Source organism: Theropithecus gelada, chromosome 10, assembly GCF_003255815.1.
Source record: "Theropithecus gelada isolate Dixy chromosome 10, Tgel_1.0, whole genome shotgun sequence".
Taxonomy (NCBI): domain Eukaryota; kingdom Metazoa; phylum Chordata; class Mammalia; order Primates; family Cercopithecidae; genus Theropithecus; species Theropithecus gelada.
The window spans coordinates 89318871-89324558 of record NC_037678.1 but is presented as its reverse complement, the minus strand read 5'-3'; the positions used below and the strand labels follow the sequence as shown (position 1 = coordinate 89324558).

Genomic DNA, 5688 nt, shown 5'->3' with positions numbered 1-5688 from the left:
TCCTGCACTTCCCTCAGGGCTGACTCCCACTAGGCCTTGCTAATGAGGCACGATCCATCTTCTCTTAAATAGGGGGAAACCACTCCTTAAATAAATTAGAATCACTCTTAGAACCTAGGGTTTTTTGTTTGTTTGTTTTTGAATGGGCAATATATCCATATCTTTCTAAAATTTAAAAAATAAAGATAAAAAAATTTCTAAAAACGTCTTCCCGAGGCCCTGCTCACAACTTCTTGGTTTTCATTCACCTCTATCCCCTGCCCTTCAAATGTGTAACCACTATTATCAGTTTCTCGTGTATCCTTCTGTGTGCGGCCCACTTGGAACTGAAGACTGCCATACATTCTGTCTTTGGGACAGCTTCCACTTTCAGTAGAGGAACCAAGAACAAACCTACCACAAATCTTTTATTCAGGGGAATTTCATGGCCATGAAGAAGACACAGAGACCATTAGCACCTGCATAAATAAACCTCATCACAAACTTCTAAAATATCCTGTTTCTTCTCCTGAAAACCCATTTGTAAACCTATTTGTTCTTCCCATGGTAGCCCTCCTATTCCCCTTCTAAGGCATATAAGCCCTCAGTTCTAATCACTCCATCATTGAGCACTTTCATGGGTCTATGCATGTGTCTGGTAATTAAACTCTTTTTTTCTTGCTAATCTGTCTTTTCTCAGTTTAATTTGCAGTCCCCCAGGTATTGAAACTGAGAGTAAAGTTTGTATTCGCCAACACCTGCAAAGACTTTATGGGGGAGGGTGTATATAAACAAATATATTATTTTACATCCTACCCCGTACACCTTTTTTAAAATTTTGAGACAAGATATTGCTCTGTCGCCCATGCTGGAACGCTGTGGCATAATGACAGCTCACTGTAGCCTCAACATCCTGGGCTCAAGTGACCTTCACACCTCAGCCTCCTGAGTAGCTGGGACTGCAGGCACTCACCACCACACTTGACTTTTTTTTGTATTTTTTGTAGAGATGGGATTTCGCCATGCTGGCCAGGCTAGTCTCAAACTCCTGAGCTCGAGCAATCCTCCTGCCTCAGCCTCCCAAAGTGCTGGGAGGTGTAAGTCTCCCACACCCGGCTTCCATACATATACCTTTAAAAAAAAAAACCAACAAATGATTTTGTACTGTAGGCTGGGCACGGTGGCTCACACCTGTAATCCCAGCACTTTGAGAGGCCAAGGCGGGAGGATCACTTGAGGTCAGGAGTTTGAGACCAGCCTGGCCAACATGGCAAAACCCTGTCTCTACTAAAAATACAAAAATTAGCCAGGTGTGGTGGCGCATGCCTGTAGTCCCAGCTGCTTGGGAGGCTGAGGCATGAGAATCACTTAAACCTGGGAGGCAGAGATTGCAGTGAGCCAAGATTATGTCGCTGTACTCCAGCCTGGGTGACAGAGCAAGACTCTGTCTCAAAAAAAAGAAAAAGAAAAAGGAAAAACATTTTGTACTATATAACTGTTATGCATCTTGCTTTTTTTTTCACTTGGTAATATAACTTAGAAGCCTTTGATGTCTGTATATAGAGATAATCCTGTTTTTTTGTGCCTGAATAGTATCCATTGCATGCATGTGGCTATACATTTTCAAATAAATATTAAATTATGAATAAAGTAAAATAAATATTCAATCCCCTCCAAAATTCCTGTTGAAATGAAATGCACCAGTATTAAGAGGTATGTCCCCTGGCAGAGCTCTGCACATCTGTAATCCCAGCTACTTGGGAGGCTGAGACATGAGACTTGCTTGAAACTGGGAGGCAGAGGTCAAGGTGGGCCGAGATTGTGCCGCTGCACTTTAACTTGGGCGACAGAACAAGACTCTGTCTCAAAAAAAAAAAAAAAAAAAAAACACAAAAAAACAGCCACGCAAGGTGGCTCACACCTGTAATTTCAGCACTTCAGGAGGCCGAGGTGGGTGGATCACCTGAGGTGAGGAATTCAAGACCAGTCTGGCCAACATAGTGAAACCCTGTCTCTATTAAAAATACAAAAATTAGCTGGGTGTTGTGATGGGTGCCTGTAATCCCAGCTACTTGAGAGGCTGAGGCAGGAGAACCACTTGAACCTAGGAGGCAGACGTTGCAGTGAGCCGAGATCACGCCATTGCACTCCAGCCTGGGCAACAAGAGTGAAACCCCACCTCAAAAAAAGAAAAAAATTAGTATTTATCTAATGGCCTTGTTGAGGGGTATTTGGGTGTTTTCATCAAACAGCATCACAGTGAGGCAACAAATAACTATACATGGTTTCATCCATGTACAAGTTTATCTGTAGAATAAATACCTCCTATTGTATTTGTACCTCCAGTGTGTATTTGTAGTTCTGATAGTTTTTGCCAAACTGGATCCCATGGAAGTCGAACCAAAGTACATTCCCACCAGCAATGCAGGCAGGCGGGAAAGACGGATTCAGTGGGGGCAAACCAGTGGCATCCCTAGGAATTTGGGGTGGGGAATTCACCTGGCTTATTTAGCTTTCCTCGGTGTAAACATACAATAAACTTCTTTTTTTTTTTTTTTTTTTTTTTTTTGAGACGGAGTCTCGTTCTGTCGCCCAGGCTGGAGTGCTGTGGCCGGATCTCAGCTCACTGCAAGCTCCGCCTCCCGGGTTCCCGCCATTCTCCTGCCTCAGCCTCCCGAGTAGCTGGGACTACAGGCGCCCGCCACCTCGCCCGGCTAGTTTTTTGTATTTTTTAGTAGAGACGGGGTTTCACCGTGTTAGCCAGGATGGTCTCGATCTCCTGACCTCGTGATCCGCCCGTCTCGGCCTCCCAAAGTGCTGGGATTACAGGCTTGAGCCACCGCGCCCGGCCTACAATAAACTTCTTATGGAAAAGGGGCATGGGGACTTTTAGCGCACCTTGCGCAGGGGCAGTGGTGAAAATAGCAATATCTATCCCTGTGTAGGAATGAAGATGTGAAAGACAGTGTCAGGAGATTCAGGCCACCAGGTGGATTTTCCCAGGGGTTCTCCTAGCAGCCTCCTGTTGGAGCTCACTCTGCTTCCCCAAGCTCCCTGACAAAGCTGCTGAAGGCTCCCTCTCTGCTCCCTCAGCCCAAGTCACCAACCCCTCAACCCACCTTCAGAACTGGCCTCTCAGGACTGACTTCTCCACTCGAGCCCCATCCTACAGCCCTCTCCAGGCATTAATCTTACTGGCTGGCCCCCTTGGCTCTTTTGACTCTCTGCTGTCTGTGGCCGCCAAGTTTCTTACTTCTTCGACCCCCAGAGGACTTCATTCTGACCTCTGCCTGTGCATCTCTGCTCATTCTTCCTTTTCTATTCTTCAAGTTCGACAGCTCTTCACGGTTTTCACCTTGGTCCATCTCTCTTCCCATTCTGTGTGTTCTTCCTGTTTTACTGTTTTATTATTTTTACCACAAAGTCTCTTATTTTTTTCTTTATTTTTCTTTTCTCTATTTTTATTTTATTCTTGTCCTTTTTTCTTTTTTGCTATTTTTTATATTTTTATTTTTGATTCATTTTATTTATTTATTTATTTATTTAGTTAGTTAGTTAGTTTTGAGATGGAGTCTTGTCCGGTCACTCAGGCTGGAGTGTAATGGTGCAATCTTGGCTCACTGCAACCTCTGCCTCCTGGGTTCAAGCGATTCTCCTTCCTCAGCCTCCTGAGTAGCTGGGATTACAGGTGCCTGCCACCAAGCCCGGCTAATTTTTTTTTTTTTTGTATTTTTAGTAGAGACAAGGTTTCACCATGTTGGCCTGGCTGGTCTCGAACTCCTGACCTCAGGTGATCCACCTGCCTCAGCCTCCCAAAGTGCTGTTCTGGAGTTACAGGCATAAGCCACTGTACCGGCCAATTCATTTTAATAAATTTTATTGAGCTATAATTTACATACAATAAAATTCATTCATACATTTTAAGCATTCAGTTGGATGACTTGACAAATGCATACACCTAAACAAGATATAACACCTGTCCATCACCCCAGAAAGTGTTTTAGTCCCCCACTTGCAGTCCTTTCAGTCCCAGTTCATCGTTCATCTGCTTTGTGTAACTATAAATTCGTTCTGTTTGTTTAAAAATTTTATATAAATGGAATCATATGGTAGGCACTCTTGCATCCAGCTTTTATTTTACACAGTGATTTTAAGACTCATCCATGTTGTTGCATCTATTAGTAATTTCAATCTTTTTATTACTATCCCTTTCTATGAAGAGACCAAATTTTGTTTACCCATTTCCTAGTTGATGGATTACTTGAATCGTTTCCAATTTTTAGCAATTATGAATAAAGCTGTTATGCACATTTGGATACAAGCCTTTTAAAAAGACAACCTATTATTCCAGTGTAGACTTCCACCAGCTTTTGAGCAATCAAATGAAACAGCACTATGGTGGCTACTAGCTACTTATGCCTATTCACATTTGTGTACAGGTCATTTTATGGGCCTATGTTTTTATTGCACTTCAGTAAATATATAACAGTAGAATTGCTGGGTCATATGGTGGGTGTTTGTTTAGATTTAAAATAAACTCCAGTAGTTCTCCCAAGCAGTTGTACTATTTTATTTTATTTGTATTTTTATTTTTTGAGACAGGGTCTTACTCTATCACCCAGGCTGGAGAGCAGTAGTGTGATCATGGCTCACTGCAACCTCGACCTCCCTGGCTCAGGTGATTCTCCCACCTCAGCCTCCTGGGGTGGTTGATATTACAGATGTGAGCCACCACACCCAGCTATTTTTTTGTATTTTTAGTAGAGATGGGGTTTTGCCATGTTGCCCAGGCTGGTCTCAAACTCCCGGGCTCAAGCAATCTGCCTGCCTTGGCCTCCCAAAGTGCTGGGATTACAGACGTGAGCCACTGCATCCAACCTGTACTATTCTAAGTTCTTGCCAGTGAGCTAGGAGAGTTTCAGCTGCCCTACATTCTAACCAACACTGGTATTACACATCTTTTTAATTTCAGCCATGCTTGTGGTGTGAGGTACATCTTACTGTGGTTTCATTCTGCATCTCCCTGAAGACTACTGAGGGTGAGCATCTCTTCCTGTGGGTGCTGGCAATTTGCATGTCCTTTGTGAAGGGTCTTTGTGAAGTGTCTATTCATGTCTTTTGCTCAGTTTTCACTGTTTGCCTTCCTATTAGTGAGTTGTATGGATTCTTTATGTATTTGGAATGCAAATCCTTTTTCAGATACAGATGCTGTGAACATTTTCTCCCAGTCTGTAATTTGGCTTTTCAGAGCAGTAAGTTTTCACCCTGATGAAGTCCGACCCTCTGCCATGGTGGGCCTGGCCTTTAGCCCCGCTCACTCCTTTGGGGTCTCCTTTAACTAATTCTTTAAAAAATTTTTTAAAATAATTTTTATTAATATGGAACTTTTCATGAATTTGCATGTCATCCTTGCAGGGGCCATGCTAATCTTCTCTGTATTGTTCCAATTTTATTTATTTATTTAGAGACAGAGTGTCACTCTGTTACCCAGGCTGGAGTACAGTGGCGTGATCTCGGCTCATTGAAACCTGTGCCTTCTGGGTTCCTGCTTCAGCCTCCCGAGTAGCTGGAATTACAGGCAAGCACCGCCATGCCACGCCTGGCTAGTTTTCATAGTTTTAGTAGAAACGGAGTTTCACCATGTTGGCCAGACTGGTCTCGAACTCCTGGCCTCAAGTGATCCACCCACTTCAGCCTCCCAAAGTGCTG

General features: G+C 43.4%; 1 pseudogene; it reads right to left on the bottom strand.

Annotated features, from left to right (window-relative positions):
- Positions 1-5351: 5351 nt before the first annotated feature.
- LOC112633951 lies at positions 5352-5451 on the bottom strand (annotated as a pseudogene).
- Positions 5452-5688: the final 237 nt, after the last annotated feature.